General features: G+C 39.0%; 1 protein-coding gene and 1 pseudogene across 1 annotated transcript in view; one reads left to right on the top strand and one right to left on the bottom strand.

Annotated features, from left to right (window-relative positions):
- Positions 1-19,610, bottom strand: part of MDGA2 (MAM domain containing glycosylphosphatidylinositol anchor 2) — a 1,044,700-nt gene that overhangs the window by 464,622 nt on the left and 560,468 nt on the right. The gene's annotated exons all lie outside the window — the stretch shown is intronic.
- On the top strand, positions 287-939 carry LOC142426053 (GTP-binding nuclear protein Ran-like; annotated as a pseudogene).

Below are 19,610 nucleotides of genomic sequence, written 5' to 3'. Positions count from 1 at the left end.
TAGATAAAGAAATGGCAAGCAGATAAGGCTGTTGAGGTCAATGTAGGACTGCAAAGCTGTCTTGCTCCTCTTGCTCTTCCTTCCTCTCCCTGTCTTTGCATGTCATCTCACAATGGTTTTCCACGGTAATTGCAATTGTCCTAGTTTTTAGAATATAACTGAGCTTAGCAAAATTCCATGACTTTCCACGCATCATTAAGTAATTAAGAGATAGAAATGAACAAAAGCGGCCATCTTTCCATCCCTCAGTCAGACGCGGCCCGGAGACACTTCTGGAAGATCCATCATGATGGCCGCCCAAGGAGAACCCCAAGTCCAGTTCAAACTCGGACTGGTGGGTGATGGTGGTACTGGAAAAACGACATCTGTGAAACGTCACCTGCCTGGTGAATTGAGAAGAAGTATGTAGCTACCTTAGGTGTTGAGGTCCATCCCCTTGTGTTCCATACTAACAGAGGACCTATCAAATTCAACGTGTGAGATACAGCTGGTCAAGAAAAATTTGGAGGACTGAGAGATGGCTATTATATTCAAGCCCAGTGCGTCATTATAATGTTCGACGTAACCTCAAGGGTTACTTACAAGAATGTGCCTAACTGGCATAGGGATCTGGTTCGAGTGTGTGAAAACATACCCACCGTGCTGTGTGGCCACAAAGTGGATATTAAGGACAGGAAAGTTAAGGCAAAATCCATTGTCTTCCACCGAAAGAAGAACCTTCAGTACTATGACATTTCTGCCAAAAGCAACTACAACTTTGAAAAGCCCTTCCTTTGGCTTGCTAGAAAACTCATTGGGTATCCTGACTTGGAGTTTGTTGCCATGCCTGCTCTGGCCCCACCAGAGGTTGTTATGGACCCAGCTTTGGCAGCCCAGTATGAGCATGATTTAGAGGTTGCGCAGCCAACCGCTCTCCCGAATGAAGATGATGGCCTGTGAGAGAACGAAGCTGGAGCCCAGCGTCAGAAGTCTAGTTTTATAGGCAACTGTCCTGTGACGTCAGTGGTGCCGCGTGTTTGCCACCCTTATTGCATAGCTAAGCAGAATGTGCTCATCTTTGGGATGCTGAAGGAGATGAATGGGCTTTGGAGTGAGTGTGGCAGTTAAAAACCTTTTCTTTCTTTCTGTTTTTTTGAACCCACATATCTAGCTGTTTGGGAACGCATTTTTCTTTCTTGAAATTCAACTACAAGACTGCTACAGTCACATCACAATAATCAGTGGTGATGTTTTGTTTGTTAACTGTCATTCCCATTCCTTTTCGTTAGAATAAAGTTGTATTTCAAATATCTAAAAAAAAAAAGAAATGAACAAAAGCACTTCATTCACGGTTTCTATTACAACATAATCCTTTCCTATTTATTTTATGCATTTGGTAATTAATGGTCTCTATGAATGTGTTTGACATTAGATACAAGCTCTCTGTTCTTGAAATTAATCTCTACTTTTCTTTTTAAAACTCCATTTTTAACAGAAACTTCAGTGTGTCTGTTAAATAAGAATATTATATATTCTACTTAAACCAGAGGTGAGAAAATTTGCGTTAAATCTACTTCACTTTTGTTTGTAATAGCTCTTTATTTATCTTTCAAGTTTTAATCATGACATCTGCTTTCCATAGTTCTCATCAATATTGTCAATAGTTTTGACATTTGGTTAAAAAAAAAAGAAAATTATCCTTTCAAAAATATTAGGATTTAAGAGCCCCTAAATAATGATATTAAAATTTAATTAAGGAATAGAGAAAATATTCTTGAATCGGTAAAGAACATCTTTATACCCTTATATTAGTTTAAAGTTTCAATCTTCTGAAAATATCTTTCATTAAATTATAAAAAGCTTAAAGCCTAACACTAATATATCTTTCTGCTGAATATGTTTGACGAAGTGGTTTTATTGAGGACCATGGAAGTGACAAAGAATAAATGTATACTTATAGCTACAATTACTGACCATATTAATACTAACGTTTTGCTTAATATTCAACTCAGGAAGTAAACTAGTTATCATAAAAATTAAAATCATAAAAGACCAGAAAAATCAAGTAGTTCACTAACTTCTGTTATATATCTTGAGTAGGAATTCCAAATACTGTTGCAAGAAAAGATTAAGACTTTGCTTTTGTGTGTAACTGACAATAATAAGTCAATGAGACAGTTGAGAAGTATTAAATATATTACAAACTCGTTTCAGTCTACATCTTAAGTGACTGATTCCTAGAAATAGTTAACAAAGTTATCCAGAAACTATGCCTAGTAAATGAAAATAATGGAAATTTAAAATAAAACTGAAATCCATACAAAAGGAAATTAAAAGTAAATTACATTTTCTGAGCATTTTACTACCAGGACTAATCTTTATTTAATGGCAACTTCTTATGAATTCTATTTGGGAACATTCCTGACTATATATATAAAGGCTAAAATACATGAAATATACATATTAAATGGATAAAAAGTAGTTTTCAACTAAGCAGCCCTTTATTTTAATTATTTTCTGAGCTATTTGATTTCTAAGAGTATTGCATTTTTTAAAAGTTTTTTTCAGTTAATCTTTTGTAGGAAAGATTGAGCTAGAATGCCTTAGAATAAGTGGAAATTTTTTTTTCTTCTTTTGAAAATTTTATATAAAGCACCAAAAGAAACATGTGTAGCCAAGCACAAAAGGACAAGTACAACATGAGTCCGCTGAGGTAAGCTTTAAAAAACAAAAGGCAAAGGGGGCATTGGGGAAAAGCTAGATGAAAAATCTGGAGGAGAAAACAACTGGACCAACAGTTCCATGGATCTTGGGAGAGGGGAGGGTGGGGGGAAAGGAAGTGGTGTTAACAAACCCAGGGACAAGGGAACAAGTAATCAAAATCAGTGGTGAGGAGGGTGTAGGAGGCCTGGTAGGGCATGATCAAGGGTAATGTAACCAAGAGGAATTACTGAAACCCAAATGAAGACTGAGCATTATACTAGGACAAGAGGAAAGTCAAAGGAAATAGAGGAAAGAGCTAGGAGGAAAAGGGCATTTACAGAGGTTTAAGTAAAGGCATGTAGATATGTTAATATATTTATATATGAGGATGGGGAAATAGATCTATGTGCATATATGTATAGGTTTAATATTAAGGTAGCAGATGTACATTGGGCCTCCACTAAAGTACTCCCTCAATGCAAGAATACTTTGTTCTATTAAACTGGCATTCTATGATGCTCATCTTCCCAACACAATTGCTGAAAATGTGGTGAAGAAAGCTGATGGTGCCTGGCTATCAAAAGATATAGCGTGTGGGGCCTTAAAGGTTTGAAGCTAAACAAGTGGCCAACTAGCTCAGAAGCAACAAAGCCCACATAGAAGAAGCACACAGTATGATCGTGACGTGTCAAAGGGTTCAGGTATCAGGCATCATCAGAACAGAAAAAAATCATATCATTGCAAATGAGGGGGAGTGTGGAACGGAGACTCAAAGAAAATCTGTAGGCAAATGGACATCCCCTTACAGAAGGGTCACAGGGAGGAGACAAGCCAGTGAGGGTGCAGTATAGCGATGATGATACATACAACTTTCCTCTAGTTTCTAAATGCTTCCACCACCACCAAATGATCCCAATTCTACCTTACAAATCTGGCTAGACCAGAGGATGTACAGTGGTACAGATATGAACTAGAAACACGGGGAATCCAGGGCAGATGATCCCTTCAGGACCAGTGGTGAGAGTGGCAATACCAGGAGGGTAGAGGGAGGGTAGGGTAGAAAGGGGGAACCGATTATAAGAATCAACATGTGTCCTCCACCCTGGGAAACTGACAACAGAAAAGTGGGTGAAGGGAGACGTTGGACAGTGTAAGACACAACAAAATAATAATTTATAAATTATCAAGGCTTCATGAGGGAAGAGAAAGGGGGGAGGGGGAGAAGGGAGGGAGGGGAAAATGAGGAGCTGATGCCACAGGCTTAAGTGGAGAGCAAATGTTTTGAGAATGATGAGGGCAATGAATGTACAAATGTGCTTGACACAATTTATGTATGTATGGATTGTGATAGGAGTTGTATGAGCCCCTAATAAAATGATTTTTTTAAAGAACCATGTGTAGCACAGTAATTTCTCATTAAATATATTATTAGGGAAGTAATATGCTGTTGTAGAAGAAGTAATGACAAATCAAGTAGACTTAAGTATCTCTGTCTCCATATCTATCTCTCTAACCTAAGGAGGTAACCCCTAACTACTCTAATGCGATATGATCAAGACTTGGTTTACAATTTATGTAACCGTCACACAATCTAAAATGCAGAACTAATTATTCTCATTTATTATTCCAAAAAATCATGATCAGATATTTTGATCCTTTGGGAACAAGCAGTATTGAGCACTGATGACAGAGTGGGTTACATGTTGCGATTCTAACTCCAAGGTCTGCAGTTTGAATCCACCAAAAACTCCTGACGAGAAAACTGAGACATTCCACTCCTGTGAACAGTGACACCCTGGGAAGCCTGCAGGGGCAGTTAGTTCTCTGTCCTCGAGGGTCCGAGAGTCACAATCTCCTCCAAGGCAGGGAGCGAGAAAGGGAGAGCAGGAGTGAGGGAAAGAGTGATGCCTAAAATCGAACGAATACTCACTTCTACAGTTGATATTCTTGCAACTGTCTCACACTGCTTACTTAGTTTAGATTTTCTCCGACCCTACCAGATGCACTGTAATAGAGAGGGATAGCAGAATATTCTTTAAAAGGAGGGAAAATGCCATTACAGTACAACTAAAAGATGGCCAACATCTTAGAGAAATAAATGGCATTTTTATTATTTTAAAATATTCTTTCAATAACCTATTAATCAATTTTATAATATTTATTGGTAAGAGCTGGTTACCTGTATTAATATTGCCTTCAAGAATCATATAATTAATGCATGCGTATAGCATAATGAATGCTATTTCAACATTTCTAGTTTTATAGTAAACATGAGTATTTTTGGATGCATTTTTCAGGTTTTGTTCAGCTAAGTATTTTTATACAGATAATCCTCATGATTATTACTATTACTTAGTAGTGGAAAGGAATTCTTTCCAAAGAGTATACAGGGATGTAGAATTAGTGAAGAAACTTAAAACAAAATTTTAAGTGATGCAAAATTAAAAGAATCTTGTGAAACATTTGCTATTGGTAAATAGGCAGGGATTCAATATATATGGGAAGAGAATAGCTGTCAAAAAGTTCAGTATATTCTTAGAACCATTAAAGAACTATTTTCAATGAGTTGATTTTGCCATGCTGACTAAGCTGGATACAGTAAAAACAAACATAGGGACAAAAATCAGACTGCATAGTTGATATCATGTTACAGAATCATATTAATCCATTGAGATTATTTTAAGATAAGATAGAAACAGTCACATGTTTTCTTTTCCACTGTGTTTTAAAACAGCGGAAATAACTTATTTTAAAAACCTAGTCAAATATGTCGCTTATAAATACTCTTCTTTGATGCATCTGAAATGAGATTCAAATGCCCTAAGGGTCAGTGTAGATGATAGGATGTTAACCTGTCACAGTAATGGTGACACAGTGATGGTAACCATAGTTTACTTCCCTGGAGAATGACAGTGGTCATGGCCGCAGTGGTCTAGTGCTCCAGTAGTACTTCACTGCTATTGTAAAGTAACCTAGCATAGTCTTATCAATATGTATCTCTCAGAAATAGAGACAAAAATAAGGTGTGCATTGCCTTCAATTAGTATAAGTTTATGTATGTGATATAGATTTTATGTAATTTAAAAAACGTGTTGAAACAGAAATTTGGTTAAAGGATGTCAAAAAGGTTATTTTTAAAATGTAATTTAGTAATGCTTTCCAAGCCTTTTACAAAAAAATTAATAAAGTGATGCAATGATTACTAGAAACACATTAATACCATTTTGTTAAAAAAGTAAAAAAATGCTAAGTTAATATGAAGGGGCTTCAAAATTTTTGTGTAAAAACTCCATCTCTTAACTTCCTTTTTCCATGAAGAGAAATTTTTGAAGCTTCTTTGTATACAGTTGGACATTTACCATCAATTTATCTATGTCTTTTTTAGCAATCTTTTGAAGCTTTTAACCACTTTTATATTTTAAAAATTATTGGTAGATTTATGTAAGATTCAATGAAACCTCAGAGATATTGAACACAAGCATCTCTAATGAGTATATTTGCCCATAGAAACTTTCAATATTGCAACATGGGGTCTGAAACATCTCTTCAGTTCTTTCGGTTTAGAGATGCTAATGTTCTTCCGGTTTCATGCTCTAACTTCAGGCCGCTGCACATTTCATGTGATATTTTACTGTGTCTTCTTGAGCTTCCCTTTGAAGTTGTCCATTCATATTTTGACACAATTTCCCCCACTTGCTTTCGCTACTCTACCATTAAGAGCAAATTTCAGAGTCTTTTTTCCATTTGCGTCTCTTCTCTCTTTCCTGTCTTTTTAATGAGTACTTTATTTCCTCACAGGTGATTTTCTTAATGTCTTTCAACAGCTCCTCAGGTCTTATATACTCAGTGTCATATTTTGGCTTTCATAGATTTTTAAAATTTTCTTCAGCTTTAGCCTGTACTTATATATGAAGAACTGTTATTTCTAAGTCTGCTGTTGTCCTGGCTTTAGCTACTAATATTGAGCTTCTTCATCATCTCGTCCCACAAATATACTCAGTTTAATTTCTGGAGCAGACCACGTGTGTAGTCAGTCACCTTTTATGGTGGTGGGAAAGCAATTTGCTATCCAGAAGAATGCAGCAGCGGAATTGGAGGAAGGCTTATGAGCAGACTGCAACAAGCACGCTTGCTGAAAGTGAATGTAAAGAAAACCAAAGTCCTCCCAACTGGATCAATAGGTAACATCATGCTAAATGGAAAAAGACTGATGTTGTCAAGGATGTCACCCGGCTTGGATCCACCATCAGTTTCATGGGAGCAGCACGGCAGTGAGTGAATCTGCTGCACGAGACCCCTGGAAAGGGTTGAAAAACAAGCACATCGCCGTGTGGGCTAACGTGAGCCTGAGTCCAGCCAAGGTATTTTCAACTGCCTCATGTGAAAGTTGGACAATCAATAAGGAAGGTTGGGGAAGACTGAGGCATATGAATTCTGGTGCTGATTGAGAACTCTGAAAGGACTATGGACTGCCAAAAGAAGAAACACATCTTTCTCCGAGAAAGCAAGGGCGGTGAGATTTTGTCTCCTGCACTTTGGATGTGTCGAGCTAGACCAATGGCTGGAGAAGGGCATCATGCTTAGCACAGTTAGGGGGCAGCACACAAGAGGAGCCCCTCAGTGAGGTGGAAGGACACAGTGCTGCAACGGGGGCTCACACACGGAACAACTGTGATTAGGTGCGGAACGGGCACTTTGGATTCCTGTTGGGCGCGGGGTCATCAGGAGTCAGAATCGACTCAAAGGCAACTGGCAAACACAATGAGTACATAAAATACACATGAAGTAAATTTTTAACCAGATGGTCACTTCTAATTGTAAAATAAGCAGAAAAGTTAACTTGAGCAAATTCTTATTCTTAGCTTAATCCTGCAATAATTATAGTTATTTATCTTTAAAATAGTTATGTATTAGTATGTCATATATGTATAATGTGTAATAATATATGTAATAATACTATGTCATGGTATTACATAGTATTATTATTTAGATTTGACCAAGCATTTTGATGAAATTAAAGCAAGAAATTCTTATTGTTTTTGATGGTAGTTGCTTAGGCAGAACGTGTACAGATTCCTGTTATAAAAATGGATTGGTTTCACTCGTGTCACTCTCACTATCATCGAGTTGATGTCAACTAATAGTGACCCTGTAGAAAGGGGCAGAGCTGCCCCTGCGAGTCTCCAAAACGGTGACTGTGTATCCTTTCTCCCAAGGAGAGGCTGGTGGATTCCAACTGCTCACCTTTCGGATCGTAGCCCAAAGCTTAACCACTCGGCCACCAGGGATCCCTTAGTCTCACTAATAGTCTGCATTAATTTATACATTTTTATCAGAAATGGTTAGTTGAAACAGAATGGTGGTGTGCATAGAAAACCCTAGAAAAGATTTCCTCCATTCCTTTATTTCACAAGAACTGCTGGCCTAAGTTCATACAAATAATGGAATATTTGAAAGATGTCTAGTTCCGGATTTTCAATAAGATGCTACATTGATATTGAGCAGCTTGTAAGAGGACAATCGTGTATTATGGCAAAATACAACATAATAAGCATTCAGGAAGCTTTTGAATAATCAAAGAAGAGACTAAATGGCGGCAGTCTCTCCATTCGCTGCATTCTGAACTATTCGCTAATAATTCCGATCTATTTGCAAAGAACAGAAAAGGTGAAACTGTCACTCAGCGTTTCAGAAGAACACGTTACATGTCTAAGAAATGAACAAGAAAGAAGTAAAATATGACTGACGGAGAGTGGCTTTGCTCAAAAAGTGCCACCAATTCTTCACAGGCACACATAATCTGGGCAGCGGTGAATGCCGGTGCGGCTGCTGCTGCTGTCGGTGGACGCTGCCCAGGCCTCACCATCTGCACCCTCACCGCTGTGTGTGTTCAGACCACTGCGTCTTCATCGATGCGGGAGTTCCTTCCTTTAAAGTGAGTTCTGGTTATATTTCTTCCGAGACTGCTTTACTCATTTTGTCCACAGTATAGTCAATGGCTTGCACCCAAATTATAAGATAAATGCATCGATTTTTATTGTTTTCCATTTCATTGTCCAGTTTTTGTGTGCATATGAGGTCATTGAAAATACCATGGCTTATGTTAGGTGAATGGCAGCCATCAAAGTGCCATTGTTGCTTTTAAAATTTTACAGATTTTTTTATGCAGCTGTGACCGATACAATAGGGCATTTGATTTCTTGACTACTTTCTACATGGACTTTGATTGTTGATCTAAGTAGCATTACATCATTGACAATTTCAAGCCCCCTTGCCCTGTCATGATGTTTATTGTTCTAGTTGTGAGTATTGATGTTCTTCATCTTCAGGTCTAATCCATACTTATGGCTACATAAATGCTGACCTTAATCAGTAAGTATTTCAAGTGCTCTTCATTTGGGGCAAGCAATGTTTGGCTCTCTGCATAGTAATGAGACATTCACCAACCCTGACGCTGCATTAGTCTTCATATGGTCCAGCAAGCTGATATAAAAAGGGGAAATTATACAATCCTGAGACCCCACTTTTTTCAACATCTCTCTTGATCCTCATATAACTTCTGCTTAAGTGCAATGAAGTGTTTTTGGAATTTCAAGTCTGTGTAATGTTCAGAATCAAAGAAACTAAAGCATTGAAATGATCTAAATGCGATTACACATTTAGAACAAACATCAGACTGGTAGCTTCGTGGGCAGCCTGTTGGGCTGCTAACTTCAGGTCAACAGTTCGAAGCCACCAGCAGCTCAGCGGAGGAAAGTTGAGGCTGTCTACTCTGTACAGATTTAAACCAAACCTCCTGCTCACTGCCATCGGGGCGATCGTCTCATCGTGACCTGAGAGGACGGGGTGCAATTGCCCCTGTGGGGTTCCCATAGTGCACATTTTTTCAGAGGTATAAAGCCTCATCGTTTTCCCTTGAAGCACCTGAGAGTTTTAAAAAGCTGTTTGGTTAGCAGCCCAACTTCACCAGCACTGCAATTCGAATGCCACCCGGGCTCCTGTTCTCAAGATTTACAGTCTTTAAAACACAGAACGGTATCCCTATTCTGTCCTATAGGGTAGCCGTGAATCAAATTTACTCGGTAGCAGTGTATCCATTTGAACTACGGCTCCTCAATCAGTGTCTCATACTGTGGTGGCTCACATGTGGAAATGACACTGGAAGCTATGTTTTTAGGTACAATCAAGTAAGTTGTGACTCTCCCTCTATACACCCACACACAAATGAAACGGCCCACTTCAGTATAGTTCTCACAATGTTATGTTTGTACCTATTGCTAAGGCCACTTTGTTAATCTGTTCCCTCACCGGTCTTCCTCTTCTTGGCTGCCTTTCCACTGTAGAAACATGGTGTCCTCCTCCAGGACTGGTCTCTCCTTCCTCACTTCCAAGGAGAATTTCTGGCTCTCTTTCTTCCAAGATACATTTGTTTGTTCCTCTAGCAGTCCATGGAACTTTCAAGATTCTTTACTAGTACCATCATGCAGATGCATCCATTCTTCTTAAACATTCCTTATCCAATGTGTAATTTTCACATGCATAAGAAGCTAATTAAAATACCATGTTTCAAATTCTGTTAAGTCACCAAGGTGACTACGTTTCTGCCAATTTCCAGAGTAAAATAGACTAGTAAAAAGACATGAAATATTTCCATAAATTAACCAAAGAAATCATTTGGATCACAATAGAATGTTATCTAATATAGTGCTGGAAGGTAAATTCTCCAAGTTAGGAGGCTCTCAAAAATATACAGTAGCTGTTATAATGAGCCTGAGTACACTAATAATGATGAAAATGACACAGGGCTGAATAACTCTGTGCTGTACACAAGAGCACCAGAAGTGGAGGACTTTATTTTGGAAACAAATAAGCAAACAAAAACTAAGACCCTAAACAGTAAGCTACTTTGTCAATTCATAAATTGTCATATTTTTAGACAAAGAAAAGCATAGTCCAACATCTCAATTTTATTTGAATATTCCAGTTACTACAGGAAGTCCCTTGATTCTGCTGTGCTGGTAGACACTCTCTCTGATGGCACTGGTGACGTCTTTAGTTGTAAAAGTGAACTACTAAGAACCTGCCAAACATAAATCACAGAATTATTTGTTGAATAAATATTGAATTAGCTTATATAATATTGTATATTATATAACATATATTATACAATATGATATAATATCATATACAATATTTTATAAGGTAGCATTTTACTCCCACAGTGGTCTCTATTCAAAGTTGTTTCTTTTTCTATACACTTCTGTCTCATTGGAACACTGCTGTATGCTAACAGAGGGTGGGGGGAGTGAAGAAATGCTTACCTTTCTACTCAGAGTTTTCCAATTCAAATACACTTCCTCCTCTCATTTAAATTTAAAAGTGCTTTGCTCTATTTTTCCCAAAAGATATATGGACATATTCTGTCCATCCTTTGTCTGGATGCCTCCGCTAAAGAAACTCATACATTTAGTGTTGAAAGAATATTGTTTGACATTGCTATAATTTGGGATGAGACTCACAGATTTAATACAGAGAAAATTATTTTAAATATTCTGAGGTCATGAAAGGACATAAATGTGAGAAAGGATGAAGCTAAAAATTTAAGGATATGTTCTGAGATAAAAGAGTTGAACATTTCTTTCAGGTGTTATTCAGTAATAAGCATGTTTTTCTTATGTACTGCTGTACATTCACTACTGAGGTATTCACTTCTTTGGATAGAAGTATATTAAAGAAAGGCATTTGGTGGTTCTGCCCTTTGGAGTTTATAACAAAAATAAAATTTATAAGCATGCATCATTTGATAAGATAGCTCTAAATGTACAGAAACCACAAAGGCAGGTCTATAGGTCTTCATCTATTGTTACATAATCCTTTCTCCACAATTCTGAATTCAAAAACTCTGGAGAAAGAAAAATTTTTTATAACCTAATTATAAGCAAATCCTGACATGACCTGAACTTTTGGTGTCAAACCCTGTTCTTAACCATGAGGTTATTTATAAAGGCCACTGGTCTCCCTTCAAGTTTGTCATAACTCACAGTATAGATAGAACGACAGAATAAGAATGTGTATGATCATGGGTCAGTATCCCAGTTCTCCTAGTGATATCATAGAAATATATATTCACCAAAACTTTTTAAATGTGGAGGGGGGGGGAAGCTGAATCCTAAAGTGGCCTCAATGCTTCACAGAATATATTGGGGATATGCAACACAAAGAGTCAGGTAACCACAACTGTATTTTTGAGTGAGAGGGTTTCTTCATTGTTATAATTCCCAGGAGAGGAGGTTTATAAGTGTGCCTAAGCAGTTAACAAGGCAGAGGGAATGGACCGTGAAGAGTAAGAAGGGTTTAGAAATTGGATCGAACCTAAGACAACAGGATACAATAGAAAACACAACAGGAGTACCTAGTAAACACAGATTCTTCAAGCAGCCTGGGATGACAAATCCAGCTCCAATGTAGACTGAAGGTGGTGGGGACTAGAGATTAAGAAATGGGGGTGGTGTAGAATTGCTCCCCTCAGAGAATGTTCAATTAATTTCATCATCAAAAAAGAAAGGAACTTTATTAGAAAATAAACAGGGAGCTATTGAGAAATTTCTACTGGCAATGATCAAACTTAGTCACTAACCGTTACCGCTGAATTTCAGGAAGACCATTCTGGCAATGTTATGGGGAGAGCCAGGTCCCTGGAGCAGTGGATCCTGCTTAGGGGCAGGGAGGCACAGTGCAAGGAGGAAGGCCCTCCCTCAGCAAGATGGGCTGACGCAGTGGCTGCCGCAATGGACTCGACAGAAAATCAATTGTGGGGAAGGCCAGGGCGCTGTGTCGGGACAGACTCAATGGCATCTAACAACAGCACGTTGGCAGCAGGAGCTCTGGTTGCTCCGTGCTTAAACTCAGCACGTAGCGTAAAGGTGGGCAGGTGAACCTGATGATCACCTCTGGTCAAGATGACAGCCCAGGGGACCCTGGGTGGCCGTGCTATCTATCACATGGTGTCGCTGTGAGCAGAGAGTCCGGGGCTCTGGCGGCGCAGTGAGCTACATTTCGGGGCTATTCCGGGCTCTGGAGAAAGACAGGCCTTTATGCTCCCTTGAAGTTTGACAGCCTCGGAAAACCACAGGGCCGGTGCTCCTCTGTCTGTAGGGTCACCAGACAGAGAAATCGATTTGATGGCAGTGAGGGTTTATGAGTTAGAACTGACTGGATGGAGCACACAACAAAATCTGGCAGCGATCTGCGCAAGTCAGGGCTCACTCACAGTCCGGCATTTGTTTTTCTTGGTGTCTTGGTTTTCAGGCCTGTTCCTGGAGTTATTAGGGTGTTGGTTCAGAAAACTGCACTGGATAGACCACATCAACTCTAGTTTTTTAGATATGGTATTCCACTATATTTTAGCTATTCAGTAATACTAACTTATTAATTCACCAGCCTAGTTTTGAGGAGAATTCGGACTCACACAGTATCAGATACGACAAACAAGGTAAGTGCTATTTGAAAAAGAAATAGGTATTAAGGAACTTCCAAGGGAAAGTGTATTTGCAAGCATGGTGGCTAGTTGGTTGCAAATTGAGCTATCAATCATGAGGTCAGTGGTTCGACCCACCAGTCACTGTGCAGCCTTTAACAGAATTGAAAGTTTGGAAACCCAAAGTGACAGCTCTTGTCCTGTAGGGGCCCTGTGAGTCAGGATCAATTAGATGGCGGGAGGTTTTTCCTTGGGGGGGTGCGGGGGGGGCTGTGCAATATGCACAGTCTCCACGCTGGATACCACAAAGCCAGCACACCGCTTGAGGAGGGTGGGAAATTGAAAAGGCACACAAATGGAAGGTGTGAGGGCAACTGAGTGTTGAAATGTAAGAGTTCTTAGAAATTTCCATAAGTATTTATAAGATCTAAATTTTCCTTCTTCAATTTAGACAGTACACATCACATTTCAGAACACAAATGCAGAACCTATTTTAATATACAGAAGCCAAAGGATATGTTATGTTAAATGTTTCTGAGGTGAAGTTGACTCTATGCTATTTTATAAGAAAAAAAACCTAACTGTGTCACCTTATAACAAGACTGGAACATTTTAATTTTAATAAAAATGTTTGTACTCAAACAGGCCAATTTGGATTTCAGAACATTTGAATCTCTATTTATTGTATGGGACTCCCTACCAGTCAGTCAATTATGACTGAGAGCGACCCTCTTGGACAGAGTGGAAGGTCTCCTGTGGGTTCTGCGGCTGTAAACCTTTATGGAAGCAGAAAGCCTCCTCTTTCTTTGCAGAGCGGCAGGTGGACATGAAGAGCTGACCTTGTGGTTAGCAGTCATATATCTGACCCACTAAACCATCAGGACTCCTTTTATATTGTATAGTAACTTGTCTTTCTGGCCCCATTTTAAGATAGCAAATGGGACATCTCTGCTATTTAGTTATTAATACAGGTAAAGTGATACTTAGGGGGAAATTCTAATTTCATGTACTTTGCCCTGTTCAAATATCTCTTTGGATCAAAGATACCATGACTTAAATAAAACTTGACCTAAATAATTAGTGCAATATAAACTACTTTATTTTTTAAATTAATTTTTTAAAAACTACTCTAAATAAAGCTAGCATGCACTTCCCTGATTTCAGAATACCAAATCTACATTAAAATCGCCCGATTTTTTATGAGCAAGCAGAGGGAAGAGTGGTACATGGCATACGTTCTGTGTCTCAAATACAGAAGATGACAGGGGAAAACTGGTGCTAGTTTTTAATCAGCAGGTCAAATATGGCCAGTAACAAGGCTAACCCCTGAGGCACCAAAATGTGAGTTGGCTGGTAATAATCATTAATGTCAAAAAGGTTGGCTATGAGGTTTTAAACAAGAATCAGGTGGGAGGTAAGGAATGGATGAGAATGAGATAACCGAAGAACCAAAAACAGAAACTCACCGCCATGAATCAGTTCCAACTAATGGACACCCTCGAGACCAGAGGAACGTCCTCTGTGGGCTTCTGCGAGTGCATATCTTTCTGAGCTTAGATGCCTCATCTTTCCCTGTGACGCTGCCATGGTTTCAGACTGCTGACTTCCTGGTTAGCAGCCCCACATGGAGTCCACTACACTACCAGGGCACCCCTGGTAATACAAGAGGGATTAGATGATAGAGTCTGTCATGGCTTTTCTATTTGCATTCATTCTGGAAATTGGAAAATATTTCTGCAAGCCTATTTTTAAATATTAACCACACATTTGGGATATAATTTTTAGGTAAGAATTTGTGACGAATGTTTGGAATTCAAAAGAATTAGTCATCTTATTATAATTATAGCCAGCCAGATATCTTGGATGCATACTTGTTTCATAGTTGCTTCCTGATATTCCTATTTTTATATTCTTTACCCGGAGACAAACTCCGGTACCCAGGAAAACACACACACACACACACACACACACACACACACAGACACACACCCCACTCCCCTTATTCCCACACAGAGCTTAGACTTTTCTACTTTATTTCCTTATAAGGACTTGAAAAGAGGTTGCTTTTTAGATAACCCGAGTATCTGTTGTTCAGTCTCCCTCATTTGTTTCATGAGCTAAAAGTGTTAATTAAATTTATTGAACAATCATGAGAACAGAGTTCAGTTTTTGAAAATCAGGGATATTAAGGCCAGGCCAGAAAACTATGGCTGGTCTGATATTAATAAATCCTTCCAACTTGCAATGGAATAAAAATCACATGAACCTGCACCTTAAAATCAGAGGTGGGAGTCGTTTGAAATTTAAAGAGCTGCAGGAACTGTATAAATCTAATGGCTCTTTTATTTTGTATGAGAATCTTTTCACCTCATCTAATAAAACTGGTCAAAAAGATTTGCAAATTATCTGACCGACTCATTGTACAGACAGAATTGAAGAAGGGAAGGTTGTCAGTTTCTTCACATTGTGATAAATGTATATTAGGTATTAAAATAAATTCATGATAGATTCAGAAAAAGTATTAGATACTGCTCCAAGTGTCCATGTTTAAGAAAGCAATACGGTTCTATTCACAGTTTCAATTTCTCCCAGTCTAACTCTGACTTGCTCACTTAAAAGCATCGGAATGAAGTCTCATTAACAACTGATGTATGTTTTAGATTCAAGCCAGTGTGTTCATTCACTTTATTTATACAAGTTACAAAGCTTCTCCTAATTGTCTTTGTTTCATTTTTAATGAAATGTGTATGCAATAAAGAGCAGAAAGGGGCAGACGGCCCTGCGGAGAAAGCTTGATTCAGAGAGTTCATGAACTGACTGGCAATCAGAACAATGAGTTCTAAATCTCAATTCTCTGGCTGAATCAGCAGGATTTAACCTTGGCTTAACGAAATCCACACAGCTGAAGATGATTGTTTTTGCTTTTTTCCCCCTCTCATTTGTTTTGTTATTGGGTTTTTAAAAGGCCTTTTATTCAATTGGACCAATGACTCCCCACCTCTTTAAAATGACAGATAATGATTTATGAATAAATTTTTAAGTATGAAAGAAGCATTTTACTGAATTTAGATGCAAATATTTTGTTCTATCAGCAAAAGAGCAAAAACATCAATGGAGCGCACATTAGAGCACTCTTCAACCTCTGGGAACCACATTGTCACTTTTCAATTAATAAATTTGTTTAAAAAGGTTATCGCCCAAGTAATAACTTAGGAAATTAAATGTTCATTGGCCTAGTAAATATAACAATTTTCTTAAAATCCTTGATATATTTTGTGGGAGCACTTTCTTTTTTAGATCACTTTTTCCTTAGTACTTTTTGGAGGCAGACAAATTTTACTCATTATTTTAAGTTTTAACCAAGTTCTTATTTTTCAGTACCTATACTTTAAATCACCAAATAATTATATGTCTCTTCAGAGCAAGAACATTTCACTTCTATTCTATGTCTCGGTGTGGCTTCCTTCAGAGTGCGTATACACAGTCTTCAGGATTGTCAACCGACAATATCCAATTGAAGGTGGTCTTCTGGGAGCTCTAGTCCAGAAGGTGCACAGAGTGCCGGGGGCTCTCAGAATTAGGCTGAAAGAGCCTAGCCACCTGACGACTACATGGCCAGAGGCAGAACAAGTGAGGCGAAGCTGCTGGTTGGGACTTGGAATTCACCTTCCGGGGTGTGGGAAGGGTTCCGAAGTGTGCTCTGTGAATGCACATGCAGAGGATATGTTTGACCACAGCGAACGGCTAAGAAAGGGCCTGATAAAGCTGGTGCTAGACTTATTTAAAAAATAATCTTGCCTTAGGGCCTCTGCCTAAGAAGCCGTGGAAAGGTATGAAATTGACAGAGTTTATGGGAGACTAAGAAGACGTGAGTCTTCTAAAGACCCAAGGGCATGCATGCTCAAGAGGATGCTCCCTTTCCACAGATGACCCATCCCCTCAGACAGCTATAAATGAGGCTAAGAAGTACACTCAAGACCCCTTCTATATAAAAAAAAATTCCAGAAAAATATGAATTGAAATTGATCTTGCACTGATAAATTGGACTGTCTAAAATATATTATAAATTAATAAACAAATCTAAACAGTGGCTAATCAATATTTTGCAAAATACTTTAAATAAAAGTTATTAAACCCCATGCTCCAAGATGTGAATGCAGCATACAGGCATGAAGCTGGGAATCAGTAGATGTCTGAGGGGCCCGCCCCAATCCCAACAACATGGACAGCTGCCACTCCCGCAGAAGAATTTGCTTCAGAGAACAGCACTGAAGCTACAGCTCAGGGAGAGGGACATGTCTGATCAGAGCACACGGGAGCAAATGAGGGGGGAAGAAGAGAGAATGGAGCACATCCTGGGCCCAACAAGCCTTGGGGATAATATCCCCACTCAGAGCAGCCAATGCACAGAGAGGACCATATGGCAGGCCCCACTACGAGACACAGCATCCCTCACAGACCCATAGTCCTACAGGGGACAACAGTGGAGACACAGTATGGGAATTGCGCCCAATCTGATCCCACCACACAGAGGCAAAACACTAAAGGCATGGAACACAACAGCAAGGGAAGCAGAGCAAGGAAGTCCCGGGGGGAATACCAAAAACAGACTTTGGGGCCAGGGCATGGTGTCCCATGACACGACCAGAAAACATTCCTAAAGGTCAACAAATAGACCTTGAACTATTTACAGGCTTTTCTTTTTGTCATTAGTTTCTTGTTGTTGTTTTGTTTTATTTTGTTTCTTTGTTTTGATCTGTTTTGTTTTTATGCATTTTATTATCTCTGCAGGTCTATCTATATAAGATAGGCTGGATAAACAATATGGAGGAGAAAACAACAGGACCAACAGTTCCAGGGGGACATGGGAAAGGGGGAAGTGGTGGAAAGGAAGTTGTGTTAACAAACCCAGGGACAAGGGAAAAACAAGTGATCCAAAATCAGTGGCCAGGAGGGAGTAAGAAGCCTGGTAGGACTTGATCAAGTGTCATGCAATTGAGAGGAAATGCTGAAACCCAAATGAAGACTGAGCATGATAGTGGGACAAGGGGAAAGTAAAAGGAATTAGAGGAACTACTAGGAGGCAAAGGGTATTAAAAGGTCAAAATACAGGCATGTACATATGTAAATATATTTATATATGATGATGGAGAAATAGATCAATGTGCATACATTTATAGGTTTAGTATTAAGATAGCAGATGAACATTGGGCCTCCACTCAACTACTCCCCCAATACAAGAACATTTCGTTCTATTAAACTGACATTCCATGATGCTCACCTTACCAACATAATTGCTGAAGACAAAGTGGGTGCATAAGCAAATGTGGTGAAGAAAGCTGATGGTGCCCGGCTATGAAAAGATATAACATCTGGGGTCTTAAAAGCTTGAAGGTAAACAAGCAGCCATCTAGCTCAGAAGCAACAAAGTCCACATGGAAGAAGCACACCAGCCTGTGTAGTCACGAGGTGTTGAAGGTACCAGGTAGCAGGCATCAAAGAACAAAAATTCATATCATTATGAATGAGGGGGAGTGCGGAGAGGGGACCTAAAGTCCACCGGAGGGCAACTGGACATCCCCTTACAGAAGGGTCACAGGGAGGGGATGAGCCAGTCAGGGTGCAGTGTAGTGATGATGATACATACGTTACTCTAGTTCTTTAATGTTTCCTCCACCCACCATCCCCACTATCATGATCACAATTCTACCTTACAAATCTGGCTAGATCAGAAGATGTACACTGGTATAGACAGGAACTGGAAGCACAGGGAATCCAGGATAGATGAACCCTTCGGGACCAGTGGTGTGAGTGGTGATACTGGGAGTGTGGAGGGAAGGTGGGGTAGAAAGGGGGAACCGATTACAAGGATCTACATATAACCCCTTCCCTGGGGGACGGACAACAGAAAAGTAGGTGAAAAAAGACGCTGGACAGTGTAAGACATGACAAAATAAAAATAATTCATAAATTATCAAGGGTTCATAGGGGGGAGAGGGGATAAAAATGAGGAGCTGATACCAAGGGCTCAAGTAGAAAGAAAATTTTTTGAGAATGATGATGGAAACAAATGTACAAATGTGATTTACAGAATGGATATCTGTATGGATTTTGACAAGAGTTGTATAATCCCCGAATAAAATGATTTTTTTAAAGGTAGGAATTAGCAAAACCAGGACTCAAATGTAAAAAAAAGTTATGAAAATACAAATAAAACAGACATTACTGTACTCTGAAGGTAACAATATAACCTTCCAGATTAATGTTTCATTGCAACAAATCCAATACACTTCCCTATAGTGACATATGTCGTTATGAGTTGTCCCAGATACAAACTATAAGGTAACTATTCAAGTGTAAGTAATGTGTTTGCAAAGAGATCTCAGAAACACTAGCAGAGTTAAAGGCTGAAGAGAGAGGGTGGTGGGGATGAAGAAAGAAGTACACTATC

The sequence above is a fragment of the Tenrec ecaudatus genome, chromosome 14 (genome assembly GCF_050624435.1).
Source record: "Tenrec ecaudatus isolate mTenEca1 chromosome 14, mTenEca1.hap1, whole genome shotgun sequence".
Classification (NCBI taxonomy): domain Eukaryota; kingdom Metazoa; phylum Chordata; class Mammalia; order Afrosoricida; family Tenrecidae; genus Tenrec; species Tenrec ecaudatus.
The sequence above is the reverse complement of the archived record's forward strand: the minus strand, read 5'-3'. Positions and strand labels throughout refer to the sequence as shown.